The following is a 16,282-nucleotide window of genomic DNA, read 5'->3' on the forward strand; positions in this document are numbered from 1 at the left end:
AATCTGCACAACCCACCAGTCCCTCCTGTGGCCTAGAATCAAGCAGCCATAAACCTTGTTCCTACAGGGTCAGTGCCCGTTTAGGATAGGATGGGTAGGATTCAATTTGGGTGGCAGAGAGGTCTGAAGAGAATTGGGAGGGAGTGTTAAGAGGGCATCAGGAAAAACCTCCTTCATTAGACTCACGCACATTTCCTGCCCCAGCACACTTTGAACTTCTTGCGACTTGCTAATTAGTGGCAGAAGGGATTTAGGTGAGCTGGAAGAAAACCTTTTACTCCAACAGCTGAGACAAGGTGGTTCTTTTCTGCAAGACAAATGTGGGTAAAGAACAGAAAAGAAAAAAAAGCCAGTGGGCAGATCGAGTTCTATAAAAAACACATGTACACAGAGCACTCTTCCATGACATTGGTGCGCAGAGATGACAAACCAAGTGTGTGAGACATGTCCTGCGTAGGGACTTTCGTGACCCTCTGAGCTGAGGGGGAAGGCGCAGTTCAGCGCAAACCACACTCAGGAGCTTCATTTCCCTCCTGGTGGATTGAGAGCGTCTGGCAAGTGAGGGATTCTACTGTTTCTTGCTTTTCAGCACCGGTGACATCACCACTTAACAAGTCAGGGAATCACAACCACATTTCAAAGAATCATTCAGTTTTCTCATTAAGATTCTATAGGACTTTTTTTTTTTTTTTTTTTCCACAGAAACAGCCTTGCCAAAATAATGTTAAAAATAGACCTGGTAATACTTTTCACATTTGTAGGCAGCCATGAATTACCAGTGTATATGCCCAGCAGATGCACATAACTTTACAATTAGGCACTGAGTTTTACATAATCATGAAGATGCACACATTCGTTGAGAGAATCTAAAGAAAGAATGAGGCACAAATCAAGTGGAGGCTTTGGGTTACCTAGGGGAAGCAAAACTTCTTAACCATTTACTTTCTTGTAGGAAAGTATTTGCTTAATAAACAGAAGATTGGGGAGCTGAATGCATATGTATATTATAGATGTGAGAAAAATTTCCCAAAGTGCTTAAAGGTGAGTATTTTGATTCACTTCTGTTCATATGGTACATTCTCAAAATTCAAGTCCCTACAGCCAGCCTGGCAGCATGGTGGTTAAGTGCTGGGCACCAGGAATGGAACTGGATTCCCAGTGGTGACTATGGTTCGAATTCCAGATCCAGTGGGTTGAAAAACACGCTGGGCGCCCAGTGTGTAGGTGCCTGCCCATAACCCTGGTGAGATGGACAGATGGAGAAAAAAGAACTGTGGTATGACCAGCAAGGGGTATTTTATCCCCCCAGCCCCTCACTGTTTCTGGCAAGTGCATGTGTCCTCCAGCAAGAAAGATAAATAGCAACAAAAATAGACCCTCAAAATTTATTACAAATAAAAATGTGGGAGCCAGCAGGTGGTGTACTGGTAAAGGTGCTGGACTCCCACATGGTTGACTACAGTTCGAGTCTCGGACCTGGCAACTTGAAAATCACTCTGGGCACAAGTACGTGTGTGCCCAAAATCTCAAGAAGGGAATGGAGGATAAGGAATTGTGGTGTGGCCATCTTCCCTTGGGAGTGGTGTCTCACTTTCCTTCTCATTATCTCTCTCTCTCTTTGCCGAGCACACACACCCTATGGCAAAAATATGAAAAAAAAAAAAAAATTAAAATGCAGGGGCCGGACTTCTGGTTTCCCAAATTTAGAATCATTTTTGAGATGGGCAGCACCCTATGCTGGTCTGGGCCTGCACTGCTTGGGAAAGAGACACACATGGTTTGGAGTAAACTGGGAGGTGGGCAGAGTCAGAGGTGGCCCTTTTGAGAAAATGCACTAAGACTGACAGCCTAGGATTTTTCTAGCAAGATGAGCACTGAGGGTCATTGGCCTAGAGAGAGTGAGATGCTACCTTAAAGGGGTAACAAAGTAGAATATTATGATGATGATGAAAAAGCCTAAGTACCATACAGAGTCCAATGAAATCATGTGTCTCCAAACAACTGGCCTGGATGGCCTCTGAAGACTTTTTCCAGCGGGGCCCACTTCATATTTTAGAAGCATCTTCAAGTGTGTTTCCATGCTCTTGAAGGATGGAGCCATGGATGCTTCCTAAGTTCTCAGCTTTATTTTTTGTTAACAGCTGGAACCAAAAGAAAAAGAATCAATGGCGTTACAAATTCAGCTCCTAAGTGTAACTATCATAACTTTTTTTATTTTTTATTTTTTTTTGAGAGGTTTTTCAGTATAGGGCACGTGCGCTCACCAGACAGACAGAGAGACATAGAGATAGAAAATGAGAAATCACCCCCCAGGGGGGATGGTCATGCCGCATCCCTTCTCCTCCATTCTCCTCTCGGGATCTTGGGCACGCATGCACACGCGCCCGGCGTGAGTTCTAAGCCACCGGGTCCAGGACATGAACCGCGGTCGACTAAGTGGGAGTCCAGCGACGTAGCCATTACGCTAACTGCTGGTTCCCAATAACTTTTTGATTAGCCTTGGCTGGACATTTTTAACCTCTAGCAATACATATATAAAGAAAATTTTTCTTGCTTTGGGGCAATCAGATAGATGATAATTAACCCTTTTCTCCCCCGGCCCTAAAAATAATTTTTGACCAAAATGTTTAAGTCAGGGTTTCATGCAGACGTAGATTAAGTGAGTCATTAAGGCTTTTATTGGTTGAAGTAGGCATATTTTTTCCTAGTAGACATAATGACATAACAGCAATAAAAATGTAATATTCAAGTAATTGCTGTAATATAATTACAGCTTGGTCATAAAGCAAGATTAGAGGTCTGGGATGGCTGTTTTGTGGGTGTATTTTAACGTCTGGATGCAGTCTTCGAGGTGCTGTCCAGTCTCCCGGCGATGCAGTGCAGCGCATCACAGGCAGGTGGCTGGCAGCCCGGCTGAGCCAGCAGTCTCTGGGCATCCTGTTTAACCTTGTTCGCCCTCTCTGGACATCGGCGTCCTGTCTGTCTCCGATGTCCAAATATCATGGTCACCAAGGACAATGCTTCTGGTCTTATGTAGACAACAAAAGAGAAAACAAAGAAGGCCAGAGTCCTCACTGGGGAAGGGATCGCTCAGTTAGTTCTGATGCCAACCTGAAATGGCCACCTCTTTGCCTCTGGCTGCTGCAGCCCTTGGCCTCCCTCTGAGGAGCTCGGAGCTCTCCTGTGCTTTTCTGGTGTGCTGCAGTGTTCTCCTGTCCTGGCTTTTAGAGCAAAGAACAATATCTGGACTGAGTGTGAACAAAAGGAGATGTCGTAGGTATTTCAACAGAGTTTGTTTGGTTTGTTTCGGGGTGCTATGGAGAAAAGACCATCACTTTTTAAATGTGTGAAATCATTTCCGGTGTGACTGGTCAGCTGGTCAGTTTTGGAAGAATTTAGAATGCTTACGAGGAACTGAGCATGTACAGAGGTAAAGGTTGCCTTTCATTTATTTATTTATTTCTTGCTATAGGGCGCATGTGCTCACTGGAGAGAAAGACAGTGAGAAATCACCCCCCGGGGGGATGGACCTGCCTCAATCCCTTCTCTACATTCTCCTCTTGGGATTTTGGGCATGCACGCGCACACACCCAGTATGAGTTTCAAGCTGCTCGGTCCGGGATTTGAATCACATTCAGCCATTGTGGGAGTCTAGTGACCTAACCATTATGCCATCTGCTCGTTCCACTGCCTTTGGATCTTGAAAGAGCTGGAAGGCTAAGAGGAAACCTGTTTCTCTGCCCCATAATGTAGGCAGCACGCCATACAGTATGCCAATCAGTCTTAGCAAATTAATACGATCCTCAGGCTAATCTCCCTCTAAGCAAATACTGTTCTCTAAATCTCTTTCAAAAGAATGCTATCATCACGTCTACCTGATAGCTCTCTGTCTATGAACTCATGGTTCAGCCATCTATAGACAGTAAAGACTATTTTACAAACTTAGCTTCTCGCCAATAACTATGACTTTAAACCCTCATGTCTCTGAGTCCCCGATTTGGTGGATGTAAACCACACACCTACAAAGGCCAGCCGTGAATACAGGTAGCCACCTGCAGTGTGCTTGTGCCTCGTCATTCCTTCTTGCGGGTAGAGAGCCTCATTTTAGCCCCTGAGTCTGTGGTCTAGTTTTCCACAAGGGTGACGGCTGAGCTGAGGCCCCAGGGAAGGTGAGAAGTGGCTCGAGTAAAGCGGGACATACAGGATTTCCTCTTTCCTTAGCTCATGTGAGTGACGTCAACAAAAAGCAGAGCTTGAGGTCTGACTGATCCAGACTGTTAGCTTTTCCTTGGCATCTACTCTCTTACTGCTTAAGAAATGTTATTTTTTTCCTTAAACTTCTTTCTCATTAATCTTGTGTTAAGAGTGGTGTAACCTCGTAGTTGGGCAGGCTGTTTCTGTTTCAATTAGCATGTAGTTCCCTAAGTGCTGAGTAGAGAAGGGGAAAGAAGAAGTAGGAGCTCTAAACTATTGACCTTGAGGGACTTGTGCGGAGGTGCGTCTGACATGAGTGTACTACAACTGACTCTGAGAGAACCCTAGCTATGGTTGGCTCAATGATTTATGCTAAGCGGAATAAACTGTGATGGAAACAAAATATTTCTAAGCTTAAACTTTAGTCACTCAATACACATGAAACCCAATATTACTGCCTTAAAAATAGATATTTAGAGTGCTGAGAATCTCTAGAGGAAATCAGCTGCCTACTATGCTAATGTTCGCTCATGTCATATGTAGAGGTACAAAGTTTAAGAGTTGAAAATGCTATTCTGAACTAAAAGCTATTGTGTGATATCCCTATTCAAAAATTCTTACCATTAAAGAACTTTTCTTATCCTCTGACAAGCTGAAAGGTGAAAGCTCAGGGCCAAGTCTTCAGTAACCAACTTGTTTCGCTATTCGAGTATTGATAGGCTGAGTGCCTAACCAGAAAATGCAGACTTATACCAAGGAAGCTTATTTTGAGAACAGATCTGTCACCATCCAATGATACATATGGCAAGGAAGTAAACAGGAAGTGCCAGGTTGGCTTGGTTTACTCCTACAGGCACAGAGAGAAATAAAATCAGTGTTTACCAAATGGAAAAGCACAAAGTTGGTACAGAGGGAAATGCTATTTTCATGCTTCTAAAAAAGTATTACAAATAACACAAAGTTTCAAACCTGTAATTAAAAACTATTTTTAAAAGGTTTTGATTAGCTTCCCTTCAAAAAATAGACATTTAGTCTGAAAAATAAATTCCTTAAAATTACGACTTCCGCCTATGTTGGTTTTTCCCTAATCCATACTCTATAAATGTCCCTCTTAAATAACAGATAGAAGAAGATGTGCCTTAAAGTTCTCTAGCAAAATCTCAGCGTTCTCAACTTAACAGAAGGGAAATTCAAGGCCCCAAAGTTGAAGTGATTTACCAAATGCCACACTGCCAGACAGAGAGCAGGGAGAATTCAGAATTCAAGTCACTTATCAGTCAAAAGTTATACATAGACTGAATTTCTTAGTGCCAGATGCAAGGCAGATGCAAATACTATGGGGAAGGAGCCAAACACACTATCAGTGTAGTTTCAAATACGGCTGTAACGTGTATGTGTTGGTATCAAATTGACAAAGGGCAGACTGTAGTTGTCGCTAGGGTCAAGTTGGTGAAACTGAAACTACCTTCCTACAATCCCCTTCTCTATATGGTTCTGAGTTAGAGTTGGTCATAAGAGAAACTTATGCGAGATTTGGAAGGCGAAGACGAAGAGGCTATTAATCTTTGAAGTTTATCGCGGCTAGATGCAGACACAGACAAGGCACAGAAGGCCGACAGGCCCTAGCTTGTTCTCACTTTCTTCTACTTTACATATAGTTCTGACTAGAAACCGTGGACCAGCAATGGCTCCAAGTTTACTACCAGACACCTAGTGGTGGGCTCACCGAGGTGGTGGTGATAGGGACGCATGCCTTCCTACACACCTCCCCAGGAGCTGTCATTTTGCAGCCACTTTTGGCAGTTGGTTGTTCTTTGCTTTCTCAAAGACTTTAGTGACTTTCTCTGACCCTCCAGTTTTCTTCCTAGGCTTTCACTTTTCCAGCTCCTCTCACATTTGAATAAAGTCTGCTTCCTATAATCCTTATTCCATAATGTACATTTCTATATATATATATATAATCATTTATTTAATTAGGTTGGTTTTTTTTTTTTTTTTTTGCTGTAGGGCTCTTGGGATCTTGGGCACGCACACATACGCGCCTGGTGTGAGTTTTAAGCCACCGGGTCCGGGACTCGAACCGTGGTCGACTACGTGGGAATCCAGCGACATATCCATTACACTAACTGCTGGTTCCCTTAATTAGGTTCTTGACAAAAAATCTAGAACACCAATTTGTGAAGATAAACACCATTTGTAAGGGAAAACACGGATCACAGGTAGCCCTGGAGCTGAGGAACAGCTTTGATTTTTGGTAAAATTTGTGAGTCTACAGCTTTCTGATCAATCTTGCGCTGCTCTGAAATCGCATATTTCTCCTACTCTGTGTTCAAGATCTCACCTTCCTAGAGTCTGGGCTTCCGCAGTTTCTTTTTCTTGAAGTAAGCATCAGTAAGGTGCTTTGGGATTTTTACTTTGCTAATATCAATTTTCGTGGAGGTGGCAATGACAAATATCTGGTGTGTTCTGCACAGTGGAACTCGACTGAGAACCAGTGGTCCAGTTATAAGGAGCAAGCCACTGCTCAGCTGCTGCAGGAAAACCACTCTCTTGCCTCTGTGGCGTCCAGTGAGGATGATCAGATGGTCCCAGGAGTGATGCTAGCTCGCAGCTTTCTCACATGCTGACTGAAGGGTTTTTTGCCATGACTCAACAGCTTTCGAGGCACATCTTCAGTAGGATAAGACCTAGGCATTTTGTGCAGTTTAACCACCCGGGTACCACCATTCTTGTCTCCACCATCTGGTTTTGTGACAGTCGCAAGAGCCTTCTTCTTTTTCTTTTTGATCCTGGATTTAGTGGCCGAGTATTTCCTCTTGTACATGGCCTTCCTGGAATACATGGCAGACCGGAGTACCTGCCGGTGCCCCGGACTAGGACAGGGTTTCGGCTGCAATGGGACTTCCCTTCTTGGGCTTTTTAGCCTTGGGCTCACCCTTTTTAACCTTGCCACTGGCTTCAGCCTTCTTGGTTTCAGGTTTTTTCTCCTTAGTATCCTGCTTCGCAGCTTTTTCACCTGCCATCTTGTATAGTGGGAAAGAGCGCCATAATGCACCTTTCTGATTCTGTGATTGAATCCTGACTGATACTTTTGAAGATGTGAGAGATCAATCCTCAAACTGAGAACAACTATAAAAGCTAGGCAAACACAAAAACAATTGTGCCATAGTTCTATAGGCTGCCATAACAAATTACCACAGGTTTTACAGCCTGAACACCATAAAATGATTATTTAACAGTTCTATGGTCAGAAATATCCTGTTCATCCAGGTTGCTGGGAGAACTCAGTCCTTATGGCTATAGAACCAATATCCCCATATTCTTGCTGACTGTGAACTAAGGGCCATCTCATAGGCTACCACGTTCCTTGGCTTGTGGTTCCCTTACTCCATGCTCAAAGCCAGCAATGTCAAGTCTTTTTCATGTTGCATTGCTTACCCATTCTTCTGTGATTAGACTGAGCTCACCTGGATAACCTAGGTTAATCTTCCTACTTTAAAGTCAGCTCATTAGCAACCCCAATGCCATCTGTGACCTTAATTCTGTTTTAGAAGTTATTTACACACACACACCATATATATATATATATGTATATATATATATATTCAAAGGTTCTGGGGAGTTGGAGATAGACATCTTTAGAGGGGCTACAAATTATCTGAGGCATCAGATAAAAAACCAGGGTAGTCACGATTTAAAAGAAAAAGATACTAGAGAAAGGGAAGCTTACTCTCTGTGAATTTGTCAACTAACTGTGGGCAGAAGAGAGCTTGAGCAGGAAGCAGTGGTCTGGACCTTGTGGCAGTACCACTGGGCTTGGGAGGCAGAGGTTGGAGTTTGAGATGGGCAGGGTAAGTGAGGGGCCAACATCCCCGAGAGGAGGAAACAGCAGAGATGTGAGCTTCTAATTCTGCATGCAGTTCCTCCTTGAAGTACGTCCGCTTCAAAGCTGTACGTACTGTACATGTGGGGTGAGAGCAGTACTGGAAGGCTGAAAAGTTAACAAATTTTGTCAATCTTGTGGGGTATGGAAGTTTGAATTTGGGTTTCAGGGCTTAGCAAAGTTGAAGGGGTATGGCAAATACCACAAGCCATCAGCTGAAACCCTCGTGATACTTTTTAAGAACAAGGATAGGGCAGAAATAAATCAATCTTGATCTAATGATACCCCATCTGCCTGCCAGAAAATTAAATCCTCTCTGGAAGAAATCATCTCCAGAGTGCCTATATTTTTTTCCATATAAAATGTCTGACATTCAATTAAAAACTCCTAGCAAAGCAGGAAATAGAACCAAGTGACTAAAAAACAAGAGGAAAAAAAAATCCAAACAGCAGAAATAGATCTACAAGAAAACCAAATATAGGAGTAATAAGGAAGGGAATAGAATTATTATTTTTAATAGAGAATCAAATGGTGATTATATAACTAAAAAAAAAAAGCTAAGCTAAAATTAAGATTTCAATAAATGGGCTGAGATTTTAGATGTAGAGGAAAAGCTCAATAAAGATGGGTCAGGAGAGAAATGAAGAGATTGAAGCAGAAAGAAAAAGAGCAGTACAGAAAAGAGCACAGGAGACATATTATTGGGTCATTGGAAGCCATGACACATTTTTGCATAGAGAAATACATCACGACTTTTCTAACAACTCAATATATATGGTGAAAGTCTGACATATTTGTTTCTTTCCTTTTTTTCTATTTTTAAAGAAATTTTTGCTATACAGTGTGTGCACTCACCAGAGAGACAGACAGAAAGTGAGAAATCACCCCCTGGAGGGGATGGCCACACTGCAATCCCTTCTGCCTCCATTCCCCTCTTGAGATTTTCAGCACATATCCACATACACCCAGTTTGAGTTTGAAACTGCCAGGTTCAGGACTCAAACTGCAGTAGACTATGTGGGAGTCTAATACCTTAACCACTATGCCACTTGCTAACATATTTGTAATTAAAATCCTAGATGACATGAGAAAGTATCTGAAGAAAAGTGACTAGGATTTATTTTTAAGTAACAGTGAAAGATATTCAGCTTCACATTCAAGAAGTTCTGCAAACTCCAAGAAATAAAAATACAAAGAAAATTGCATGTAGGTATGACATACTATGACTACTGAAAAATTAAAGAAAAAAAATTCCTGAAACAGCCAGAGAAAAGCATACACATTACCTTCACAGGGGCAACAAGAAAGCTGATAACCAAAATGATAGAGTCCAAAAGCCAAAGGAAATAATCTGGTAAGTGTGAAATACAATGCACATTCTACAGTAATGATAAGACTTCAGGAAAACAGAAGTATCTGGCAAAGGATATGATTAAATTAATATAGAATATGCCATAATATGACATACCTTGGAGTCATAAAAAAATGTCATGAGAAAGTACTGGCTACAAAGAAGTATTTATTGGGAACCAGCAGTTAGCGTAATGGCTATGTCGCTGGACTCCCACGTAGTCAACCGCGGTTCGTGTCCCGGACCCAGTGGCTTAAAACTCACGCCGGGCGCGTGTGCGTGTGTGCCCAAGATCCCTAGAGGAGAATGGAGGAGAAGGGATTGCTGCGTGACCATCCCCCCGGGGGGTGATTTCTTGCTTTCTGTCTCTATGTCTCTCTCTGTCTGTCTGGCAAGCACACACACCCTATAGCAAAAACCTCTCCCCCCCAAAAAAAACCCAAAAAAACCTCCAAAACCCAGAAGTATTTATTATATGAGCATATTTGTGTGTGTGTGTGTGTGTGTGTGTGTGTGTGTGTATTAAAAAGTCAATAATGTTTAGTCTCAAATGTTTAAAGGACTGGCTAACTTTATTGGGTCAGGAAAGTCATGGAGGGACCAGCAGTTAGTGTAATGGCTATGTCACTGGACTCCCATGTAGCTGACTACAGTTTGAGTACAGGACCCAGTGGCTTAAACTCATGCCAGGTGTGTGTGTCTGTATACCCAAGATACCAAGAGGAGAATGAAGGAGAGGGGATTGAGGCATGGCCATCCCCCCTAGGGGGTGATTTCTCGTTTTCTGTCTGTCTCTGTCTTTCTGGCGAGCACACGCGCCCTACAGCAAAAATCCCTGCAAAAATCTCCCCCCCCCCAAAAAAAAAAGACATGGAAAAGTATGTTATGACTTTTCCAATGACTTAATAACTATGTTCTTTGTGTTTTTCCACATATTCTGAGTTTTAAAAATTTGTTTGCAGTGAATCTATATTTGTAAGTAATTACTTAAAAAAGTTACTTAAAAACAAGTTTAAGCGTTAAAGTAATAAAAATAAGACCAAGAAATAGAAATTATCATGTTAAAGTTATGATAAGAACAAGAGTGTAGGTTTACACAACAATAGTTATATTAAATGTAAATAGTCTAAACAACCTAATTAAAAGGCAGAGATTATAAAATTGGTAAAAAACAGGTCCCAACTATGGCTGTTAATGAGAAAGATACTGAAATAGATAAGTTAAAAGTAAGGGAATGAAAAATATATACAATATAAACACAAATTAAAAGAAAGATAGAAGCCCAGTGAAGGTGGGAGAACAGTAGCATTCAACTTCCCTATACAGAAGCCATATAGAAGATTGGGGTTCAGATCCCAGGTCAGCAGTATATATTGAGTGGTGTGTGCATGCCCATAATCCTTTCTGCCTGGGAAGGTGGCAGGAAGACAGTGGCATTAAACCCTGTTGAAAGTGCTTCTCTATCTCTCTTGCTCTCATGACATAAATAAACTTTAAAAAAAGTGAATTACTAATATCAGACCAAATAGATTTCAGAGCATGAAATATTGCCAGAGAAAAAGAGGGATTTTTTTTTTTTGAGAAGTTTTTGCTATAGGGTGTGTGTGCTCACCAGAAAGACAGAGAGACAGAAAGTGAGAAATCACCCTCCAGGGGGATGGCCACACCGCAATCCCTTCTCCTCCATTCTCCTCTTGGGATCTTGGGCACGCACACGCACCCAGCGTGAGTTTAAGCCACCAGGTCTGGGACTCGAACCACAGTTGACTACATGGGAGTCCAGTGACATAACCATTACACCAACTGCTGGTCCCTTAATGAACTTTTAAGGAAAGAAAAGAACACAAAAAAGAAAACAAAAATACCTCTACTTCTAGTGAAATTTTCCCAGGAAATAAAAAAGGAAAGAGTAAATCCAAACTCATTTTATGTGGCTAACACTATCTGATATAAAAACTAGAAAAAAAGACATTACATAAGAAAACTCAGATCAGTATTTTTCATGAGCACAAATACAAAAATATATATATATATTAGCAAATCAAATCTGCCAAAATATAAAGAGGTTAGGCCCAGCCACAGTGGCACATGGTGGTAGTGGGAAGCCACATGGCTGATCATGGGTCCAGATCTTGAGTTGACCTGGTATGCTTGCAGTGCACAGATGCCTGAGATCCTGACTAGCTGGACGGCTGGGAGAAAGGGAATCGTGGCATGACAGGACCCTGTCTCTCTTTTTCTCACTAGTTCTCTCATGAAAAATACAAACTTATATACATGTGTGTGTGTGTGTGCATGCATACACATGTACACACACATAAATGGAGGTTAACACATCATAGCCAGTTAGCATTTATTCTAGAAATGGAAAGTTGGGTCAACATTCAAAAATCAATTAGTATAATTTACTGAAAAAAGAGAAGCTAGACAATTGTCTCAAGGATACAGGAAAACCATTTGATACAATTCAACATCCATTCATAATAAGAAAAATCATTCAGCAAAGAAGGAACAGAAAGAGACTTAATCAATATGAAAAAGAACATAAAGAAAATCTTATAGAAAATTTAATGATGAAAGACTGCTTTCCCCATAAAATCAGGAAAAAAGGCAAAAATGTCCATTTTTATCACTCTTATTCAATAATTTCCTGGAAATCCTAGTCACTGCAACAAGGCAAGAAGAACTAAAAAGTATATAGATTAGAAAGAAAAAAAGCTGTCTTTATTTTCAAATATGAATATAGAAAAATCACAAAGACTACAGAAAAACTCACAAAACACTCTGTTGTGGCTACTAGGTACTAGTACAGCAAGGTTTCAATATAAAAGGTTAATATACAAAAATCAACTTTATTTTTCTATATTAGCAGTGAATAACTAAAAATTTAAATAAAGTTTTTAAATGTTTCTTATCATATCAATCATGAAATATCCATGCATGATTTTTACAAAATATGTACTAGGTTTATGTTCAGAAAACTATGAAGCATGGCGAGAACAATTAGAAAAGACCTAAATAAACATAGAGCTTTGTTCATTGATTAGAAGGACTGGTGCAGCTGAGGTGTCAGCTTTCTTCCAATTGAGGTATAGATTCCAAGAAATCCCAATAAAAATCCCAGAAAGTGTTTTTAATTTTTAAATTTTTATACATTCACTCACTGTACATCACCACAGCTTGTAAAATGAATTTTCTCAGCATAAATACACTACACACTAGTCCAGTTAAAGATATTATTATACATGTTATCATCAACAGACAATCCAGAAGTTTTTTTTAAAAAAATATGGATTAGCAAAGAAATTAGAATATAGCAAACAGTTTTGAAAAAGGAGAGCTGAGGACTTGTTCATCCTGACATTATGACTTAGTGTGAAGTCACAGATAGGAGGACAAAAATGTACTGGCATAATGATAAACATATAGTTCAGTGGAACAAAGCAGAATCCAAAGCAGGCTGACACTTACCTGATCAAATGATTTTAGACAAGGATGCCAAAGTGAAGAAAGGATAGTCTCAACAACAACAACAACAACAAATAAATAAATAAAATAACGGCAGTCCTTACCTCACACCATATACAGATATAAACGTCAAGATGAATTGAAGTCCTAAAAGAAAAAGTTAAAATTTAAAATATCAAGAAGAAAACCTTTGTAAGCTTGGATGACTACTTCTTAGAGAACACACAAAAAAGTAAGAGCCATTAATAAATCTGACTTCTTCAAAATTAAAAACTTCAGCTTTTCTAAAGGCACTTTAAGAAAATACAACCTTAGATGTGCAGAAAACACTTGAACACCATATTTATGACAATGGATCTGTGTCTAACAGATATAAAGAATTCTTATAATGTAAAAAGAAGACAGTCAATTTTTTTAATGGGCAAAATATTTAAGCAAATACCTCAAGAAAAGATAGATTGCAAATAAACACATGAAAAATAATTCATCTCGTCATCAGAGAAATTAAAAGTAAAATAATGAAATAGCATTATGTACCTATTAGAATGGTTAAAATTAAAACGACATATCAAATGCTGATGAAGAAAGGGAGTAACCAGAAATCTCATATTTCTGGTGGGAGTGCTACCAACTACAGACACTTTGGCACTTGGAAGTTTGCTATAAAATTTAAACATTTACTTACCATATGGTTCAGTAATGCCATTCCTGGGCACTTATTGCTCAAATAAACTTTATTATTGATATCCAGAAAAAGAAATAATCCAAATCTACTACACAGTGAATGGACAGATTATAGTGTATACATACAGTAGAGTATTACTCAGCAAGAAAGACAGTGAACTATTGGAACATGAAAGAACATGGATGAATCTCAAAAGTATGCTAAGTAAAAGAAGTCAGACACACACAAAAAAACTTGAAATTTAATTTTATATGAAATTATTCAATTTTACATGCCCTTTTAATAAGGAAAAACCATAGGGGCAGAAATCAGGTTGTGGTTGCTGCGTTTAGTAATGGGGTGGGGGATCAGTTACAAAGGGACATGAGAGGACGGTTTTGGGTTCTTGAATCTTGATTATAGTGATTACACAACTGTGTTAATTTGTCAAGAGTCACTGAAAAAATGAAGTATATCTAAAAAGGGTTTACTACTATATTCCACTATACCAAATTTAACCGATTAAAAATATATTCTGTGCACCCTGTCTATAAAATTCTGCAACATAAGAAATGATTAAATAAATGCAGTGAAGTACAAAACTTTCTAACCTGGAGTTATGGTAAAAGAAAATCTGAACAACTAGTGAAACCGACATAGCCAGATAAAGTTTGTTATCTTATTATTGAAAAACTAACTACCTCATAACTAAGTTTTCTGGTGGCCGAATTTCTTACTTTGTTGAAGATGCACTGTGACGTAGGAAGAATGAAGATGTAAAAGCATTTTAAAAATGAGTTATGCTGAAAAACGTAGTTGAAGAAGTTCCAAAGACTCTGGAAAGTTCAGGGGAATCTGCGTATTGAGATATGGAGGAAGACACGAAGTCAGGACAGAAAGGAGAAGGAAGAGTAGAGGCTGGAGAAGAATCGAGGGCACAATAACATGGGTGCAGTGTTGCAAGACTTTGCAGAATACAATACTGACCTCACCTTTATTCCTTTAGTTAATACTAACGGTGTACTATATGTCAGGCACTGTTGGAAGTGCTGGGATATAGCAGTGTTAAAAATAAACCAACATCCTGAGTCTACAATTCTTGATGGAGGAGACGATAAACTAAGTATACGAAACGGTATGTTACAAGTTGTGTTGGAGGGAAAGGATAAAGCAGGGAAGGCGAGGGAGCGTGAGAATAGCTTTTAAAACGTGGGTGCTTTCAAACACTGAGTCTTTATGGGTTAGCACCATCTCCTTTGTTGAGACCCATTAAAGCTTTCCTAATAGTGACATAAAAAGGTATCATTTAGTGTGATAACTGGTTATGACAGTTATAAACATGATTTATGGAATAATCTTCATTTTAACTGAACAAGAAAAAATTTAGACCCAACTGAGAGAAAACCACACACCTCAATTTATTTTTTACTACTATCCCTTCTCTCTCAACCCTGCCCTTCTTTCAGTTCTCATTATGCACGATTCTGGAGAAGCAGAACGGCGCAGGTTAGTATTAATACATTTTTTAGTATCATTAGCTGGGAATGGGAATTAGAAAAAGCAGGAAATAGCCTATCCATATGAAAATAATAATCACATAATATTTATTGTCTGGGATTGAAATGTTTCAAATATGCAAAGCAATAAAAGGTCAGGGAAAGCAAAACTTCCTAATGCTAAAAATCTCATAAATTTTTCCTAAAATAAGACATATTTTAAAAGTTCAGGTGATACTTTATGTCAAAGGAAAAAAAAAATACCCTTAAGTTTAAAACAGCTCCCAAACCTTCAGTAGGCACAATCTACTTGCCACTGAAGAACTTGAGAAGACAAGGGCGGTTACCATGAAAGTACAGGGTTTCAACATCCTATTTAAAAGAAAAAAAAATTGCCAGAGGGTGCATGCACTCTCGGGCGGTCCTTCTCCATTTCTTCATCCTGCTGGGTTCTTGGACGTGTCTGCACCTACTCCTGGCAAGTTTTTCAACTCACAGATTTTAACCATGGTTAGCCATGTGGGCTCTGGCTCCCTCAACCTCTAGGCTATGGGGCTGGCCCCCCAAAATGATTTTTTTACCATACTGTCCTCGGGATTTGGGGCATACACAATATGTACCTGGTGTGCTTTTCAAGCCGCCAGTCCGGGACTCAACCAGCTGGCCATGTGGGATCCAGCCATTTTAATGAGCATGCCACCTAGCTGGCCCATGCTCCATGAATTTTATAACATGATTTTTGCTGACTTTTTGTGCATGTGTGTGCATCTGCTGTCTGCCCAGATCCACCTTGGGTAACAATGCATAAGGCACTTACACCACGATGCTCATTTCCTTTCTCTTGCTGCCTGTGGGCAACAGTGAGGATACAGTTTATCTTGCAATGGGGTTGTGAGCATTCAATGAGATGAACCAACAGAGTGCTTAGCACACGGGGTAGTACACGGTGTATTATTATTAATAATTATTATGTAAAACTTACTAAAATGCTGACACTTTTTTTTTAGATTTTGCTATTGGATGCATGCACTTGCCAGAGACAGAGAGACAGATTTCAACTCACAGATTTTAACCATGGTTAGCCATGTGGGCTCTGGCTCCCTCAACCTCTAGGCTATGGGGCTGGCCCCCCAAAATGATTTTTTTACCATACTGTCCTCGGGATTTGGGGCATACACAATATGTACCTGGTGTGCTTTTCAAGCCGCCAGTCCGGGACTCAACCA

Source organism: Tupaia chinensis, unplaced genomic scaffold, assembly GCF_000334495.1.
Source record: "Tupaia chinensis unplaced genomic scaffold, TupChi_1.0 Scaffold000252_1, whole genome shotgun sequence".
Classification (NCBI taxonomy): domain Eukaryota; kingdom Metazoa; phylum Chordata; class Mammalia; order Scandentia; family Tupaiidae; genus Tupaia; species Tupaia belangeri.